Source organism: Melospiza melodia, chromosome 5, assembly GCF_035770615.1.
Source record: "Melospiza melodia melodia isolate bMelMel2 chromosome 5, bMelMel2.pri, whole genome shotgun sequence".
Lineage (NCBI taxonomy): Eukaryota > Metazoa > Chordata > Aves > Passeriformes > Passerellidae > Melospiza > Melospiza melodia.
The window spans coordinates 97089173-97109555 of record NC_086198.1 but is presented as its reverse complement, the minus strand read 5'-3'; the positions used below and the strand labels follow the sequence as shown (position 1 = coordinate 97109555).

The 20383-nt window shown below is 53.4% G+C and overlaps 1 protein-coding gene across 8 annotated transcripts in view; it reads right to left on the bottom strand.

Moving 5' to 3' along the window:
- TACC3 (transforming acidic coiled-coil containing protein 3) overlaps positions 1-20383 on the bottom strand; it is an 86619-nt gene that overhangs the window by 32939 nt on the left and 33297 nt on the right. For 4 of the 8 annotated variants that reach the window (XR_010027878.1, XR_010027882.1, XR_010027884.1 and 1 more), the window contains one exon: positions 18509-20308. The exons of 3 other annotated variants lie outside the window; for them this stretch is intronic. The gene's annotated coding sequence lies outside the window, so the exon portion shown is untranslated. Of the gene's footprint in view, positions 1-18508; positions 20309-20383 lie in introns of those variants that run through there. One more of the 8 variants, XR_010027880.1, reaches the window with a different exon arrangement.

Below are 20383 nucleotides of genomic sequence, written 5' to 3'. Positions count from 1 at the left end.
CGCGCTTTACGGCAGTCTTCACGACAGTCGCGCTTTACGGCCGTATTTACGACAGTCGCGCTTTACGGCAGTCTTTACGACAGTCGCGCTTTACGGCCGTATTTACGACAGTCGCGCTTTACGGCCGTCTTTACGACAGTCGCGCTTTACGGCCGTATTTACGACAGTCGCGCTTTACGGCACCTTTTACGACAGTCGCGCTTTACGGCACCTTTTACGACAGTCGCGCTTTACGGCCGTATTTACGACAGTCGCGCTTTACGGCCGTATTTACGACAGTCGCGCTTTACGGCCGTATTTACGACAGTCGCGCTTTACGGCACCTTTTACGACAGTCGCGCTTTACGGCCGTATTTACGACAGTCGCGCTTTACGGCCGTATTTACGACAGTCGCGCTTTACGGCCGTATTTACGACAGTCGCGCTTTACGGCACCTTTTACGACAGTCGCGCTTTACGGCCGTATTTACGACAGTCGCGCTTTACGGCCGTATTTACGACAGTCGCGCTTTACGGCACCTTTTACGACAGTCGCGTTTTACGGCACCTTTTACGACAGTCGCGCTTTACGGCCGTATTTACGACAGTCGCGCTTTACGACACCTTTTACGACAGTCGCGCTTTACGGCCGTATTTACGACAGTCGCGCTTTACGGCCGTATTTACGACAGTCGCGCTTTACGGCACCTTTTACGACAGTCGCGCTTTACGGCCGTATTTACGACAGTCGCGCTTTACGGCACCTTTTACGACAGTCGCGCTTTACGGCCGTATTTACGACAGTCGCGCTTTACGGCCGTATTTACGACAGTCGCGCTTTACGGCCGTATTTACGACAGTCGCGCTTTACGGCACCTTTTACGACAGTCGCGCTTTACGGCCGTATTTACGACAGTCGCGCTTTACGGCCGTATTTACGACAGTCGCGCTTTACGGCAGTCTTTACGACAGTCGCGCTTTACGGCCGTATTTACGACAGTCGCGCTTTACGGCAGTCTTTACGACAGTCGCGCTTTACGGCCGTATTTACGACAGTCGCGCTTTACGGCCGTATTTACGACAGTCGCGCTTTACGGCCGTATTTACGACAGTCGCGCTTTACGGCACCTTTTACGACAGTCGCGCTTTACGGCCGTATTTACGACAGTCGCGCTTTACGGCCGTATTTACGACAGTCGCGCTTTACGGCACCTTTTACGACAGTCGCGCTTTACGGCCGTATTTACGACAGTCGCGCTTTACGGCCGTATTTACGACAGTCGCGCTTTACGGCACCTTTTACGACAGTCGCGCTTTACGGCCGTATTTACGACAGTCGCGCTTTACGGCACCTTTTACGACAGTCGCGCTTTACGGCCGTATTTACGACAGTCGCGCTTTACGGCCGTATTTACGACAGTCGCGCTTTACGGCACCTTTTACGACAGTCGCGCTTTACGGCACCTTTTACGACAGTCGCGCTTTACGGCCGTATTTACGACAGTCGCGCTTTACGGCAGTCTTTACGACAGTCGCGCTTTACGGCCGTATTTACGACAGTCGCGCTTTACGGCAGTCTTTACGACAGTCGCGCTTTACGGCCGTATTTACGACAGTCGCGCTTTACGGCCGTATTTACGACAGTCGCGCTTTACGGCCGTATTTACGACAGTCGCGCTTTACGGCACCTTTTACGACAGTCGCGCTTTACGGCACCTTTTACGACAGTCGCGCTTTACGGCCGTATTTACGACAGTCGCGCTTTACGGCACCTTTTACGACAGTCGCGCTTTACGGCCGTATTTACGACAGTCGCGCTTTACGGCCGTATTTACGACAGTCGCGCTTTACGGCACCTTTTACGACAGTCGCGCTTTACGGCCGTATTTACGACAGTCGCGCTTTACGGCACCTTTTACGACAGTCGCGCTTTACGGCCGTATTTACGACAGTCGCGCTTTACGGCCGTATTTACGACAGTCGCGCTTTACGGCACCTTTTACGACAGTCGCGTTTTACGGCACCTTTTACGACAGTCGCGCTTTACGGCCGTATTTACGACAGTCGCGCTTTACAGCCGTATTTACGACAGTCGCGCTTTACGGCACCTTTTACGACAGTCGCGCTTTACGGCACCTTTTACGACAGTCGCGCTTTACGGCAGTCTTTACGACAGTCGCGCTTTACGGTCGTATTTACGACAGTCGAGCGTTACGGCCGTATTTACGACAGTCGCGCTTTACGGCACCTTTTACGACAGTCGCGCTTTACGGCCGTATTTACGACAGTCGCGCTTTACGGCCGTATTTATGGCAGTCGCGCTTTACGGCACCTTTTACGACAGTCGCGCTTTACGGCCGTATTTACGACCGTAAAGTCGCGCTTTACGGCCGATCAGCACCCCCTCAGGACCATCGCAGCATCTACTCAGCACCATCTCAGCAACCATCACAGCAACCATTCAGCAGCATCTCAGCAGCATCTCAGCAACCAATCAGAACCCAATCAGGACCATCTCAGCAACCAATCAGCACCCACTCAGCACCATCACAGCACCATCTCAGCAACGATTCAGCACCCACTAAGCACCATCTCAGCAACCATTCAGCACCATCTCAGCACCATCTCAGACACCAATCAGGACCCACTCATACCAATCTCAGCAACCAATCAGGACCCACTCATAACAATCTCAGCAACCAATCAGAACCCAATCAGGACCCACTCATACCAATCTCAGCAACCAATCAGGACCCACTCATAACAATCTCAGCAACCAATCAGCAACCACTCAGCACCATCTCAGCAACCAATCAGCACCCACCCAGGACCATCGCAGCAACCAATCAGCACCCATTCAGCACCATCTCAGCACCCACTCAGGACCATCTCAGCAATCAATCAGCACCCACCCAGGACCATCGCAGCAACCAATCAGCACCCATTCAGCACCATCTCAGCACCCACTCAGGACCATCTCAGCAACCAATCAGCACCCACCCAGGACCATCGCAGCAACCAATCAGCACCCATTCAGCACCATCTCAGCACCCACTCATGACCATCTCACCACCAATCAGTACCATCTCAGCACCATCTCAGCAACCAAGCAGCACCCTCTCAGCACCATCTGAGCAACCAATCAGAACCGGCTCAGCACCATCTCACCACCAATCAGCAATATCTCAGCACCATCTCAGCAACCAATCAGCACCCACTCAGCACCATCTCAGCAACCATCACAGCAACCACTCAGCAGCATCTCAGCAACCAATCAGAACCCAATCAGGACCATCTCAGCAACCAATCAGCACCCACTCAGCACCATCTCAGCACCATCTCAGCAACCAACCAGCACTCGCTCAGCACCATATCAGCACCAATCCACACCATCTCAGCACCCACTCAGCACCATCTCAGCAACCATCTCAGCAACGAATCAGCACCCCCTCAGAACCATCTCAGCAACGAATCAGCACCCACTAAGCACCATCTCAGCAACCATTCAGCACCATCTCAGCACCATCTCAGCAACCATCACAGCAACCATTCAGCAGCATCTCAGCAGCATCTCAGCAACCAATCAGAACCCAATCAGGACCATCTCAGCAACCAATCAGCACCCACTCAGCACCATCGCAGCACCATCTCAGCAACGAATCAGCACCCACTAAGCACCATCTCAGCAACCATTCAGCACCATCTCAGCACCATCTCAGACACCAATCAGGACCCACTCATACCAATCTCAGCAACCAATCAGGACCCACTCATAACAATCTCAGCAACCAATCAGCACCCACCCAGGACCATCGCAGCAACCACTCAGCACCATCTCAGCAACCAATCAGCACCCACCCAGGACCATCGCAGCAACCAATCAGCACGCATTCAGCACCATCTCAGCACCCACTCAGGACCATCTCAACAACCAATCAGCACCCACCCAGGACCATCGCAGCAACCAATCAGCACCCATTCAGCACCATCTCAGCACCCACTCAGGACCATCTCACCACCAATCAGTACCATCTCAGCACCATCTCAGCAACCAAGCAGCACCCTCTCAGCACCATCTGAGCAACCAATCAGAACCCGCTCAGCACCATCTCACCACCAATCAGCAATATCTCAGCACCATCTCAGCAACCAATCAGCACCCACTCAGCACCATCTCAGCAACCATCACAGCAACCATTCAGCAGCATCTCAGCAACCAATCAGCACCCACCCAGGACCATCGCAGCATCAACTCAGCACCATCTCAGCAACCAATCAGCACCCACCCAGGACCATCGCAGCAACCAATCAGCACCCATTCAGCACCATCTCAGCACCCACTCAGGACCATCTCAGCAACCAATCAGCACCATCTCAGGACCTTCGCACCACCCACTCAGCACCATCTCACCACCAATCAGTACCATCTCAGCACCATCTCAGCAACCAAGCAGCACCCTCTCAGCACCATCTGAGCAACCAATCAGAACCCGCTCAGCACCATCTCACCACCAATCAGCAATATCTCAGCACCATCTCAGCAACCAATCAGCACCCACTCAGCACCATCTCAGCAACCATCACAGCAACCATTCAGCAGCATCTCAGCAACCAATCAGCACCAATCCGCACCATCTCAGCACCCACTCAGCACCATCTCAGCAACCATCTCAGCAACGAATCAGCACCCCCTCAGAACCATCTCAGCAACGAATCAGCACCCACTAAGCACCATCTCAGCAACCATTCAGCACCATCTGAGCACCATCTGAGCACCATCTCAGCAACCATCACAGCAACCATTCAGCAGCATCTCAGCAGCATCTCAGCAACCAATCAGAACCCAATCAGGACCATCTCAGCAACCAATGAGCACCCAGTCAGCACCATCGCAGCACCATCTCAGCAACGAATCAGCACCCACTAAGCACCATCTCAGCAACCATTCAGCACCATCTCAGCACCATCTCAGCAACCATTCAGCACCATCTCAGCAACCAACCAGGACCCACTCATAACAATCTCAGCAACCAATCAGGACCCACTCAGCACCATCTCAGCAACCAATCAGCACCCACCCAGGACCATCGCAGCAACCAATCAGCACCCATTCAGCACCATCTCAGCACCCACTCAGGACCATCTTAGCAACCAATCAGCACCATCTCAGGACCTTCGCACCACCCACTCAGCACCATCTCACCACCAATCAGTACCATCTCAGCAGCATCTCAGCAACCAATCAGAACCCAATCAGGACCATCTCAGAAACCAGTCAGCACCCACTAAGCACCATCTCAGCAACCAACCAGCACTCGCTCAGCACCATATCAGCACCAATCCACACCATCTCAGCACCCACTCACCACCATCTCAGCAACCATCTCAGCAACGAATCAGCACCCCCTCAGAACCATCTCAGCAACGAATCAGCACCCACTGAGCACCATCTCAGCAACCATTCAGCACCATCTCAGCACCATCTCAGCAACCAACCAGGACCCACTCATACCAATCTCAGCAACCAATCAGGACCCACTCATAACAATCTCATCAACCAATCAGCACCCCCTCAGGACCATCACAGCAACCATTCAGCAGCATCTCAGCAACCAATCAGAACCCAATCAGGACCATCTCAGCAACCAATCAGCACCCACTCAGCACCATCTCAGCACCATCTCAGCAACCAACCAGCACTCGCTCAGCACCATATCAGCACCAATCCACACCATCTCAGCACCCACTCAGCACCATCTCAGCAACCAATCAGCACCCACCCAGGACCATCGCAGCAACCAATCAGCACCCATTCAGCACCATCTCAGCACCCACTCAGGACCATCTCAGCAACCAATCAGCACCATCTCAGGACCTTCGCACCACCCACTCAGCACCATCTCACCACCAATCAGTACCATCTCAGCACCATCTCAGCAACCAAGCAGCACCCTCTCAGCACCATCTGAGCAACCAATCAGAACCCGCTCAGCACCATCTCACCACCAATCAGCAATATCTCAGCACCATCTCAGCAACCAATCAGCACCCACTCAGCACCATCTCAGCAACCATCACAGCAACCATTCAGCAGCATCTCAGCAACCAATCAGCACCAATCCGCACCATCTCAGCACCCACTCAGCACCATCTCAGCAACCATCTCAGCAACGAATCAGCACCCCCTCAGAACCATCTCAGCAACGAATCAGCACCCACTAAGCACCATCTCAGCAACCATTCAGCACCATCTGAGCACCATCTGAGCACCATCTCAGCAACCATCACAGCAACCATTCAGCAGCATCTCAGCAGCATCTCAGCAACCAATCAGAACCCAATCAGGACCATCTCAGCAACCAATGAGCACCCAGTCAGCACCATCGCAGCACCATCTCAGCAACGAATCAGCACCCACTAAGCACCATCTCAGCAACCATTCAGCACCATCTCAGCACCATCTCAGCAACCATTCAGCACCATCTCAGCAACCAACCAGGACCCACTCATAACAATCTCAGCAACCAATCAGGACCCACTCAGCACCATCTCAGCAACCAATCAGCACCCACCCAGGACCATCGCAGCAACCAATCAGCACCCATTCAGCACCATCTCAGCACCCACTCAGGACCATCTTAGCAACCAATCAGCACCATCTCAGGACCTTCGCACCACCCACTCAGCACCATCTCACCACCAATCAGTACCATCTCAGCAGCATCTCAGCAACCAATCAGAACCCAATCAGGACCATCTCAGAAACCAATCAGCACCCACTAAGCACCATCTCAGCAACCAACCAGCACTCGCTCAGCACCATATCAGCACCAATCCACACCATCTCAGCACCCACTCACCACCATCTCAGCAACCATCTCAGCAACGAATCAGCACCCCCTCAGAACCATCTCAGCAACGAATCAGCACCCACTAAGCACCATCTCAGCAACCATTCAGCACCATCTCAGCACCATCTCAGCAACCAACCAGGACCCACTCATACCAATCTCAGCAACCAATCAGGACCCACTCATAACAATCTCATCAACCAATCAGCACCCCCTCAGGACCATCACAGCAACCATTCAGCAGCATCTCAGCAACCAATCAGCAACCACTCAGCACCATCTCAGCAACCAATCAGCACCCACCCAGGACCATCGCAGCAACCAATCAGCACCCATTCAGCACCATCTCAGCACCCACTCAGGACCATCTCAGCAATCAATCAGCACCCACCCAGGACCATCGCAGCAACCAATCAGCACCCATTCAGCACCATCTCAGCACCCACTCAGGACCATCTCAGCAACCAATCAGCACCCACCCAGGACCATCGCAGCAACCAATCAGCACCCATTCAGCACCATCTCAGCACCCACTCATGACCATCTCACCACCAATCAGTACCATCTCAGCACCATCTCAGCAACCAAGCAGCACCCTCTCAGCACCATCTGAGCAACCAATCAGAACCGGCTCAGCACCATCTCACCACCAATCAGCAATATCTCAGCACCATCTCAGCAACCAATCAGCACCCACTCAGCACCATCTCAGCAACCATCACAGCAACCACTCAGCAGCATCTCAGCAACCAATCAGAACCCAATCAGGACCATCTCAGCAACCAATCAGCACCCACTCAGCACCATCTCAGCACCATCTCAGCAACCAACCAGCACTCGCTCAGCACCATATCAGCACCAATCCACACCATCTCAGCACCCACTCAGCACCATCTCAGCAACCATCTCAGCAACGAATCAGCACCCCCTCAGAACCATCTCAGCAACGAATCAGCACCCACTAAGCACCATCTCAGCAACCATTCAGCACCATCTCAGCACCATCTCAGCAACCATCACAGCAACCATTCAGCAGCATCTCAGCAGCATCTCAGCAACCAATCAGAACCCAATCAGGACCATCTCAGCAACCAATCAGCACCCACTCAGCACCATCGCAGCACCATCTCAGCAACGAATCAGCACCCACTAAGCACCATCTCAGCAACCATTCAGCACCATCTCAGCACCATCTCAGACACCAATCAGGACCCACTCATACCAATCTCAGCAACCAATCAGGACCCACTCATAACAATCTCAGCAACCAATCAGCACCCACCCAGGACCATCGCAGCAACCACTCAGCACCATCTCAGCAACCAATCAGCACCCACCCAGGACCATCGCAGCAACCAATCAGCACGCATTCAGCACCATCTCAGCACCCACTCAGGACCATCTCAACAACCAATCAGCACCCACCCAGGACCATCGCAGCAACCAATCAGCACCCATTCAGCACCATCTCAGCACCCACTCAGGACCATCTCACCACCAATCAGTACCATCTCAGCACCATCTCAGCAACCAAGCAGCACCCTCTCAGCACCATCTGAGCAACCAATCAGAACCCGCTCAGCACCATCTCACCACCAATCAGCAATATCTCAGCACCATCTCAGCAACCAATCAGCACCCACTCAGCACCATCTCAGCAACCATCACAGCAACCATTCAGCAGCATCTCAGCAACCAATCAGCACCCACCCAGGACCATCGCAGCATCAACTCAGCACCATCTCAGCAACCAATCAGCACCCACCCAGGACCATCGCAGCAACCAATCAGCACCCATTCAGCACCATCTCAGCACCCACTCAGGACCATCTCAGCAACCAATCAGCACCATCTCAGGACCTTCGCACCACCCACTCAGCACCATCTCACCACCAATCAGTACCATCTCAGCACCATCTCAGCAACCAAGCAGCACCCTCTCAGCACCATCTGAGCAACCAATCAGAACCCGCTCAGCACCATCTCACCACCAATCAGCAATATCTCAGCACCATCTCAGCAACCAATCAGCACCCACTCAGCACCATCTCAGCAACCATCACAGCAACCATTCAGCAGCATCTCAGCAACCAATCAGCACCAATCCGCACCATCTCAGCACCCACTCAGCACCATCTCAGCAACCATCTCAGCAACGAATCAGCACCCCCTCAGAACCATCTCAGCAACGAATCAGCACCCACTAAGCACCATCTCAGCAACCATTCAGCACCATCTGAGCACCATCTGAGCACCATCTCAGCAACCATCACAGCAACCATTCAGCAGCATCTCAGCAGCATCTCAGCAACCAATCAGAACCCAATCAGGACCATCTCAGCAACCAATGAGCACCCAGTCAGCACCATCGCAGCACCATCTCAGCAACGAATCAGCACCCACTAAGCACCATCTCAGCAACCATTCAGCACCATCTCAGCACCATCTCAGCAACCATTCAGCACCATCTCAGCAACCAACCAGGACCCACTCATAACAATCTCAGCAACCAATCAGGACCCACTCAGCACCATCTCAGCAACCAATCAGCACCCACCCAGGACCATCGCAGCAACCAATCAGCACCCATTCAGCACCATCTCAGCACCCACTCAGGACCATCTTAGCAACCAATCAGCACCATCTCAGGACCTTCGCACCACCCACTCAGCACCATCTCACCACCAATCAGTACCATCTCAGCAGCATCTCAGCAACCAATCAGAACCCAATCAGGACCATCTCAGAAACCAGTCAGCACCCACTAAGCACCATCTCAGCAACCAACCAGCACTCGCTCAGCACCATATCAGCACCAATCCACACCATCTCAGCACCCACTCACCACCATCTCAGCAACCATCTCAGCAACGAATCAGCACCCCCTCAGAACCATCTCAGCAACGAATCAGCACCCACTGAGCACCATCTCAGCAACCATTCAGCACCATCTCAGCACCATCTCAGCAACCAACCAGGACCCACTCATACCAATCTCAGCAACCAATCAGGACCCACTCATAACAATCTCATCAACCAATCAGCACCCCCTCAGGACCATCACAGCAACCATTCAGCAGCATCTCAGCAACCAATCAGAACCCAATCAGGACCATCTCAGCAACCAATCAGCACCCACTCAGCACCATCTCAGCACCATCTCAGCAACCAACCAGCACTCGCTCAGCACCATATCAGCACCAATCCACACCATCTCAGCACCCACTCAGCACCATCTCAGCAACCAATCAGCACCCACCCAGGACCATCGCAGCAACCAATCAGCACCCATTCAGCACCATCTCAGCACCCACTCAGGACCATCTCAGCAACCAATCAGCACCATCTCAGGACCTTCGCACCACCCACTCAGCACCATCTCACCACCAATCAGTACCATCTCAGCACCATCTCAGCAACCAAGCAGCACCCTCTCAGCACCATCTGAGCAACCAATCAGAACCCGCTCAGCACCATCTCACCACCAATCAGCAATATCTCAGCACCATCTCAGCAACCAATCAGCACCCACTCAGCACCATCTCAGCAACCATCACAGCAACCATTCAGCAGCATCTCAGCAACCAATCAGCACCAATCCGCACCATCTCAGCACCCACTCAGCACCATCTCAGCAACCATCTCAGCAACGAATCAGCACCCCCTCAGAACCATCTCAGCAACGAATCAGCACCCACTAAGCACCATCTCAGCAACCATTCAGCACCATCTGAGCACCATCTGAGCACCATCTCAGCAACCATCACAGCAACCATTCAGCAGCATCTCAGCAGCATCTCAGCAACCAATCAGAACCCAATCAGGACCATCTCAGCAACCAATGAGCACCCAGTCAGCACCATCGCAGCACCATCTCAGCAACGAATCAGCACCCACTAAGCACCATCTCAGCAACCATTCAGCACCATCTCAGCACCATCTCAGCAACCATTCAGCACCATCTCAGCAACCAACCAGGACCCACTCATAACAATCTCAGCAACCAATCAGGACCCACTCAGCACCATCTCAGCAACCAATCAGCACCCACCCAGGACCATCGCAGCAACCAATCAGCACCCATTCAGCACCATCTCAGCACCCACTCAGGACCATCTTAGCAACCAATCAGCACCATCTCAGGACCTTCGCACCACCCACTCAGCACCATCTCACCACCAATCAGTACCATCTCAGCAGCATCTCAGCAACCAATCAGAACCCAATCAGGACCATCTCAGAAACCAATCAGCACCCACTAAGCACCATCTCAGCAACCAACCAGCACTCGCTCAGCACCATATCAGCACCAATCCACACCATCTCAGCACCCACTCACCACCATCTCAGCAACCATCTCAGCAACGAATCAGCACCCCCTCAGAACCATCTCAGCAACGAATCAGCACCCACTAAGCACCATCTCAGCAACCATTCAGCACCATCTCAGCACCATCTCAGCAACCAACCAGGACCCACTCATACCAATCTCAGCAACCAATCAGGACCCACTCATAACAATCTCATCAACCAATCAGCACCCCCTCAGGACCATCACAGCAACCATTCAGCAGCATCTCAGCAACCAATCAGAACCCAATCAGGACCATCTCAGCAACCAATCAGCACCCACTCAGCACCATCTCAGCAACCAACCAGCACTCGCTCAGCACCATATCAGCACCAATCCACACCATCTCAGCACCCACTCAGCACCATCTCAGCAACGAATCAGCACCCACTAAGCACCATCTCAGCAACCATTCAGCACCATCTCAGCACCATCTCAGGATCATCCCAGACACCAATCAGGACCCACTTATACCAATATCAGCAACCAATCAGGACCCACTCATAACAATCTAAGCAACAAATCAGCACCCACCCAGGACCATCGCAGCATCCACTCAGCACCATCTCAGCAACCAATCAGCACCCACCCAGGACCATCGCAGCAACCAATCAGCACCCATTCAGCACCATCTCAGCACCCACTCAGGACCATCTTAGCAACCAATCAGCACCATCTCAGGACCTTCGCACCACCCACTAAGGACCATCTCAGCAACCAATCAGCACAATCTCAAGACCCATTCAGCACTAATTCAGCACCCATTCATCACCGTCTCAGCACCAACCCGCACCATCTCAGCAACCAATCAGCACCCAATTAGGACCATCTCAGCAACCAACGAGCACCCATTCAGCACCATCTCAGCACCCACTCAGGGCCATCTTGGCAACCTGTCAGCACCATCTCAGGACCTTCTCAACATCCACTCAGCACCATATCACCACCAATCAGCACCATCTCAGAACCATCTCAGCAACCAATCATCACCCACTCATAACAATATCAGCAACCAATCCGGACCCACTCATAACAATCTCAGCAACAAATCAGCACCCCCTCAGGACCATAGCAGCATCCACTCAGCACCATCTCAGCACTGACTCAGGACCATCTCAGCAACCAATCAGAACACACTCAGCATCATCCCAGCAACCAATCAGCACCCACTCAGGATCACCCCAGCAACCAATCAGCACCAATTCAGCACCATCTCAGAACCGACTGAGGACCATCTCAGCAACCAATCAGCACTCACTCAGAACCATCCCAGCAACCAATCCGCACCAACTCAGGACCATCTCAGCACCGACTCAGGACCATCTCAGAAACCTAGAACCGTACCTAGCACGTACCGGGAACGTACTGGAAATACAATGCGCCCCAAGAGGTGCCATCACAGGCGCAGGCAATATTCTGCCATCGACGGGGTTTTCAGGCGCCACCTTGCAGCCCCCTTTCGCCACCCCGCACATCCTGTTCTACTATTAGTGGCAATACCCGGCCCCTGCATCCATGTCACAGGCCTACAGTGATCTCGGCGCAAGAACACTACAGTCTCAGGTACCAGCCCTAAGGTTAATGTGATGTGTTAAGGCGCAATTCCAGTCCCAGAATGAAGACCAGGCCCAGTGATCTCAGCTCTTTTAGTTCTTGACCCAGAAGCTTTATTTTACTGCCAGCTCTCTTCTTCCAGCTCCAGCTCTGAGTTTTTCCAGCTTCAAATGCCAGCATCTGGCTCTTGGCTCCAGCTTGGAAACAATTCAGCTCCCGCACGAGCCTCCGAAAGCCCACCCCCCACCATCCATATGCTAGCCCTGCAGTGATTTTAGCCCCCACCCAGCAGTCCCCAGTCACTTTGCCACCCCCTGCGTAAGTTCTCCTGGATGCCCACAGCCCCGTTCACAGGTCTAGTGCCTTTGCCATTTTCATTCAAGTTGCCAGCCCCGCAGTCCACTTCCCAGCCCCACAGTGCGCCCCAAGAGGTGCCATCACAGGCGCAGGCAATATTCTGCCATCGACGGGGTTTTCAGGCGCCACCTTGCAGCCCCCTTTCGCCACCCCGCACATCCTGTTCTACTATTAGTGGCAATACCCGGCCCCTGCATCCATGTCACAGGCCTACAGTGATCTCGGCGCAAGAACACTACAGTCTCAGGTACCAGCCCTAAGGTTAATGTGATGTGTTAAGGCGCAATTCCAGTCCCAGAATGAAGACCAGGCCCAGTGATCTCAGCTCTTTTAGTTCTTGACCCAGAAGCTTTATTTTACGGCCAGCTCTCTTCTTCCAGCTCCAGCTCTGAGTTTTTCCAGCTTCAAATGCCAGCATCTGGCTCTTGGCTCCAGCTTGGAAACAATTCAGCTCCCGCACGAGCCTCCGAAAGCCCACCCCCCACCATCCATATGCTAGCCCTGCAGTGATTTTAGCCCCCACCCAGCAGTCCCCAGTCACTTTGCCACCCCCTGCGTAAGTTCTCCTGGATGCCCACAGCCCCGTTCACAGGTCTAGTGCCTTTGCCATTTTCATTCAAGTTGCCAGCCCCGCAGTCCACTTCCCAGCCCCACAGTGCGCCCCAAGAGGTGCCATCACAGGCGCAGGCAATATTCTGCCATCGACGGGGTTTTCAGGCGCCACCTTGCAGCCCCCTTTCGCCACCCCGCACATCCTGTTCTACTATTAGTGGCAATACCCGGCCCCTGCATCCATGTCACAGGCCTACAGTGATCTCGGCGCAAGAACACTACAGTCTCAGGTACCAGCCCTAAGGTTAATGTGATGTGTTAAGGCGCAATTCCAGTCCCAGAATGAAGACCAGGCCCAGTGATCTCAGCTCTTTTAGTTCTTGACCCAGAAGCTTTATTTTACGGCCAGCTCTCTTCTTCCAGCTCCAGCTCTGAGTTTTTCCAGCTTCAAATGCCAGCATCTGGCTCTTGGCTCCAGCTTGGAAACAATTCAGCTCCCGCACGAGCCTCCGAAAGCCCACCCCCCACCATCCATATGCTAGCCCTGCAGTGATTTTAGCCCCCACCCAGCAGTCCCCAGTCACTTTGCCACCCCCTGCGTAAGTTCTCCTGGATGCCCACAGCCCCGTTCACAGGTCTAGGTCCTTTGCCATTTTCATTCAAGTTGCCAGCCCCGCAGTCCACTTCCCAGCCCCACAGTGCGCCCCAAGAGGTGCCATCACAGGCGCAGGCAATATTCTGCCATCGACGGGGTTTTCAGGCGCCACCTTGCAGCCCCCTTTCGCCACCCCGCACATCCTGTTCTACTATTAGTGGCAATACCTGGCCCCTGCATCCATGTCACAGGCCTACAGTGATCTCGGCGCAGGAACACTACAGTCTCAGGTACCAGCCCTAAAAGGTTAATGTGATGTGTTAAGGCGCAATTCCAGTCCCAGAATGAAGACCAGGCCCAGTGATCTCAGCTCTTTTAGTTCTTGACCCAGAAGCTTTATTTTACGGCCAGCTCTCTTCTTCCAGCTCCAGCTCTGAGTTTTTCCAGCTTCAAATGCCAGCATCTGGCTCTTGGCTCCAGCTTGGAAACAATTCAGCTCCCGCACAAGCCTCCGAAAGCCCACCCCCCACCATCCATATGCTAGCCCTGCAGTGATTTTAGCCCCCACCCAGCAGTCCCCAGTCACTTTGCCACCCCCTGCGTAAGTTCTCCTGGATGCCCACAGCCCCGTTCACAGGTCTAGTGCCTTTGCCATTTTCATTCAAGTTGCCAGCCCCGCAGTCCACTTCCCAGCCCCACAGTGCGCCCCAAGAGGTGCCATCACAGGCGCAGGCAATATTCTGCCATCGACGGGGTTTTCAGGCGCCACCTTGCAGCCCCCTTTCGCCACCCCGCACATCCTGTTCTACTATTAGTGGCAATACCCGGCCCCTGCATCCATGTCACAGGCCTACAGTGATCTCGGCGCAAGAACACTACAGTCTCAGGTACCAGCCCTAAGGTTAATGTGATGTGTTAAGGCGCAATTCCAGTCCCAGAATGAAGACAAAGCCCAGTGATCTCAGCCCTTTCAGTTCTTGACCCACAAGCTTTATTTTACTGCCAGCTCTCTTCTTCCAGCTCTGTGTCCCATTCCGCGTTTAGTCCTGAGATCCACAGTGAGTATCCCTTGTAGCAGTGACTCTTTCTGCAGCACTGCCGTCCCCACCCCGGCCCCAGTGATTTCAGCTCCAGTCCCACAAGCTTTATTTAACTGCCAGCTCTTCTTTTGCACTTTCTGCTCAAAATCTTCACAGTAGTGCCACACAATACTACTTGTGCCTCTCAGGACAGGATCTTTGTTTTAGCTCTAGTTCTTGAGCTCTGATCACAGCCCTTACAGCAATTTCAATTCCAACCATGCAGTTCACCTCCCCACTCCACAATCCCTATCCCAGCCCCACAGAGGTTTTACATCAAACCCTACCATATTTCTGTCTCCTCCAGCTCTGCTGCCTCAGCTCCAGCTCCTCAGCTTCCTACTGGCTGCAGCTAAAAGCTGCTCATGCTTCTCATTGCACCTTGGGGCTGTTGATAAGGCCACAAATCAGTTACTGCCATCATTACAATTTCAGTATCTCTAGAAGCTCTCCCATCCACCCACCCAGCCCTAAGTGGCAACCCTAAGTGGCATCCCAACTCTGGGGACACTGGAAGCCTGAAGCTCAACATCCACCCTCCCCCTCACCCTGGCTCTCAGCCCAGCACCTGCACAAAGGCCCCCTCACCTCCCCTCAGGCAGCTCCGGGGGCTGGGAACAGCCACTGGACTCCTGCCCCCCCATCCCAAAAGGCACTCTTGGGCTGGTTCTTGGGCCCTAGAACCCTCTGAGCCCCCACACCCTCAGCCCCTCGTTGGTACCACAGGGCAGGGGCTGGGAACCCCCAGGCATAACCTGCAGGCCCTGTGCTGCAGCTCCATGCCTTCCTCCCATGGCATTTATCTAGCCTCAGCATTTCCACCACCCCACATTGTTTTGGGCCTGACTCATGCCAAAATCATTATTCCACACCCTGGGGTTTTATGTCCCCACTGCTCTCACAACTGGTGTTTCAGCCCCAGTCCCACAACCCTTACCAAATTAACATGACACATCTAGTAAAGAAAACAAATCAAACCAAAAAGATGTATTAAAACGGGCAATAATAAAATAACACAATTAAGAAAAAAAACATTACAAAAAAAAACAAAATAAAGTAATAAAAATACAAAAAGCAAGCTTTATCCCTCGTATTCTGAACATTTCTTTAAATCCAGAAACCGCGAAGCAGCTACTTCCCAGCCCCCAGTGACAGCAGACGGTGCCCCCCCCACCGCGCCACTCCAGGCCCCACACCAGCCGCCGGCTACCCGCGCCACGCAGGGCGCGGCAGAAAGAACTGGACACGGCCGGCCCCAGATACTGCCGCAGGCGTCGCGCCCGTACTCACCAGCGCTCCCCGGATCAGCTGCCGCGGGGGTCCCGTCCTGCCGCAGCGCCGCTCCTCGGACCGCGCATCCGCAGCTCCCGTCGCTCCCAGCTTCGCCGCCGAACTGACGCCGCTGGCGCCCCAACGCCCGCTATTTATGCCCCACGGGCGGACAGCCAGGCAATCACAACCCGAGGCAGCGCCTGCCGGCTCCACCAATCCCAGCCCGCCCATTCCCGCCGCGCTCGGATCCGCGACTCCCCGCGGTCCCCTCAAGCGCTGCTCCCGCCGCCGCCATTGCTGTGGCCGCGTCCGCCCGCTGCCCGCCGCCTGCCCGCTTCCCTGGACCAGAACCTGATCCCGACCAGGACCTGAACTGGAAGCTCCCGGCCGCCCTTGCCGTCCGCAACAGCGCCTGCCGAGGCAGCGGCAGCAGGGACGCTGCTCCGCCGGCTCCCAAAGCGGCGGTGGCGGGAGCGGCGCCTCAGGCGTACGGGCGAGCGGGGCCAGTCTGAGGCGGCGAGCCGCGACTGAGCGGGCTGAGATTGGCGGGACCGCTTCCGGTTTGAAAGGGCGGCTGTGATTGGACAGGGCGGACGGAGAAAGGCGGGCCGTGATTGGCAGGCTTAGGAGCCGTCAGGCTGCGGCCCGTGGGAGCGTGGGGCGGAGCTCGGGCTGCCCGAAGGGCTCGCAGGCGGCGGCGGCGGCGGCGGCGCTCCCGCTCGCCAAACCCCCGTCCCCTTCTCCGGCCCTCTCTCGTGCCCAGGTCCCGGCGAAAGGACCCCCGCAGAGCCCCTACCGGAGCGCCCCTTCGGCACTCGGGGCAGGAGGCGGAGAAGAGTGTAGCCCGGGAGGGGTTCCGGGTCGTCTTTGCGACAGCAGGGCGGACTAGGGAGCGGCGGCGATTTGGTGAGGAGAGGGCTCGGGAGCGGGGAGGGCGTGCAGCGCCCGCTGCGGGCTCTGGGTGCCTCTTCTACCGCAGTGCTTCCGCTTCTGCGGGGACTTGGCCTGCCCCGACTGGCCGAGATCAGCACCCTGGCCAAAGTTAAGTGCCCGCGTCCCCCTGCCCGCCCTCCGCCTGCTGCGGGCCCGCTGCTCACCCTCGTCGTCGGATGTTATAGATGATAAAACAATACTGGCTTTCACATTCATAGATTAGCTTTTTGCATTACAAGTATTTTGATGTGGTAAAACTTATTCTTACTTTGAACTGCTTTGTATAGTGTAATATGCCAGTTTATGTATGCACTGTATATTTCATATGAATAGTAGCGTGATAAATATATGGTAGGCTTTAGCAAAATGTTAAAATAGAAACTAAAATACTTCTATGTAACTAACTCAGAAAATGGTGTAAAGCAATTATTCTGCTTCTTATAACTGCAGACTGCCCCTACCAAGTGATAAGATAATAGTGACACAAAAAGAGCTTAAGCATCCAGGAAGGATTTATCGACTCTTACCAGTGTTATCAGGGAGTGTGAAGCAACAGGATAAAACTACAGGAAGAAATAAAATATGTAGACCTAATTTACAGACCGTTCTGCAGACAAGTCAGAGGTTAAAACCAAACAAGAGAGTTCCTGGAACATCAAAAAGTCAAAGGAATGTTTGAATAATGTGTAAGTTAATGAATATGCCTGTAACCTCAGCAGTGTAACAGTATATAGTGAACATGTTTTTAAGCTACCTCTGTGCTCTTTGGCTGTGTGCTAAAAGCATCCCAGTGCTGGATTATTTTGTCCTTTTATCCTTTATTAAAATTTTAAAAATGATAAAGAGTGAACTCTGTTTATCACATCAGTGAAGCTTAAGCTGATCTGCATCCAGGTGTTTTGGGACCTGCTGGGGCAGGCCATCGAGGTAAGCGTGGGGCTACCGCAGTGGAGGCCAAGTATTTCAACACAATAGCATAATCAGCAACGTTAATTAATTTTGTATTCTTCATGCAAGCCTCAGCCTAAAGAACGCTACCAGCCTCTACTAGGATTAATAATACGCATAGTAAGTGTTACTAGTATTAATATTTAGGTAAGAACTGTTAGTGTTAACACTGGCAGTCAGTGTGTTAGCTGGTGTTTACTGTGAAGCTCTGCTCTCCCACAGTATGACAAGATCCTGAAGCTGTCCTCAGGTGCACAGTTAAGTGAGCACTGCTGTCCTTACCACGGTCCCCCAATGGAGCCACGCTCCAGAGACGGGCAGCAGTGACTCTGCAGACACCTTCCCAAGGTGACAGAGCTTGCCCTCCTTCCCATCTGCAGTCAGGGGATGTGAAGGCAACCATTGCTGTCCTCGGCTTCATCATCTCCAGTGCAGCCAAGCACAGTATAGACAATGAGTCTCTGTCAAGTGAGCTGCAGCAGCTGGGACTGCCCAAAGGCAGGGGAAGCCCTCAGGGTGGCACCATCAGCCAGACCTGCTGGGATGTTGCTTACAGTTCCCAGCCCTGCCTTCTTCACACCCAGATGGAGGGCAGGCTGCCTGCTGTGCTGTCCTCCATCACCTCCCTTCTGTACCATCAGTCCCTGGGGGCTCCTCAGGTGCTTTGGTGAGGTTTGGCAGCTGCAGGTCTGGTGTGAGCAGAGGGATTCTTCTCTTGTCTCCCCTCATGAGCAAAGCATGCCAGCCAGCTGTGCTGTTTTACATGTGACTGACCCACAAAATTGCAGGAGACTGAGGACTCGTAACAGGTGCAGGACAGGTTCAAAAGCAACTTGGGACAAAACCTCTGTCTTTGTCAGTCCAAAGGGACAGCAGAGCTCACATCTGCTCACAATAATCCTCTGGGGAGTGGAGCAATGTCTGTATGGAAAGATGACTGGGGGTAAAATCAGTGGAAACCGAGAAGTTACATTTGTATCCTAACAGGAGCTATAATGGGACAGAAATTTTAGGGTAAAATACAGGTGCTGTTCCCAGGATGGAGCTGGGTTGGCATGCTCCACGATGATTCCCCATGCAACCATAAGGACCTGCTAAGGGTGGTGGAGTGGAGTGGGGCACCACAACCAGGCTCTGCCAAAATCTTTGCAGGGGCAGCAACTCCATGGTAATTTGAAGCTTATTAATTGCATAGCAAGGGCTATTTGGCATATGTAGGAACACTTTCCAACCTAGCGTCTGAAGACCAATTTAGAGGAGGCGCCTCTAAGTCAAAAGCCAGCCAGACCTTATGTTCTTAGCACCATTCATTTAGAAGAAATCCTGTGACATTTGCAAATTTAAGAGGTGACACCCCCATTCAGACCATGGCTCCTGGGTGCGAACAATAGCTCTTTTCAACAGCAGGGAAATCTGCATGCCCTAGTGTCTCAAGGTCACTTCACCTGAGAGTCCAGAGACCCAAATCCAGCCAGAGTCCTAGTTCCCAAAAAACTTCTGCTATAAGAAATCCTTCAAAGTGTGCAATTCTAGGAGTGGAAATCCTACAGGAAACACGAGGCTTCAGGCTCCAAATGGGATCTCTTTTCCACACAATGGAAAACTCAGCAAGCCCTTCTGGCAAGACCAGTTCACAGGAGGCCCACAATTCTCAAGGGCCAGGCTTGAGAGATCCGACTCCATGGAAGCTTTAATCTGAGAAAAATCCTGTGATGTTGGTACTTTTAAAAGGCAGAATGGCACATTTAGACCCTGGCTGATGCTTTGGAGAGTGATTCTTTTACACAGTAAATAATGATTTCATTCCAATGTCTGTAGGTCACTTTGGAAACAGCCCCTGAAACCCAAGACCAAGAAGAGCCATACTTCATGACAGCTGCCATCTGGGAGGAATCCTATGACATTTGTGATT